Raw genomic sequence first — 239 nt, forward strand, 5'->3', positions numbered from 1 at the left:
AAAAAAAAAATAAAAAAAAAAAAAAAAAAAAAAAAAAAAACAGTAACAGATACCAATGTAGCACAGCAAAACATGTAAATCCAACTTCTCTCTTCCAATTTGTCTCAATCCAGGGCACCTCAGATCATTCCTTAGTCTCATACTAGTACTAAAAATGGCTAATTTTCAGCCTCTTTGGCCTCTGTAATTACCAATGGGATAATCCTTCTTTCTCTAGGCGCCCAGTTACTTAATTTCCT

This window comes from Rhinopithecus bieti, unplaced genomic scaffold, assembly GCF_001698545.2.
Source record: "Rhinopithecus bieti isolate Rb0 unplaced genomic scaffold, ASM169854v2 scaffold_3878, whole genome shotgun sequence".
Lineage (NCBI taxonomy): Eukaryota > Metazoa > Chordata > Mammalia > Primates > Cercopithecidae > Rhinopithecus > Rhinopithecus bieti.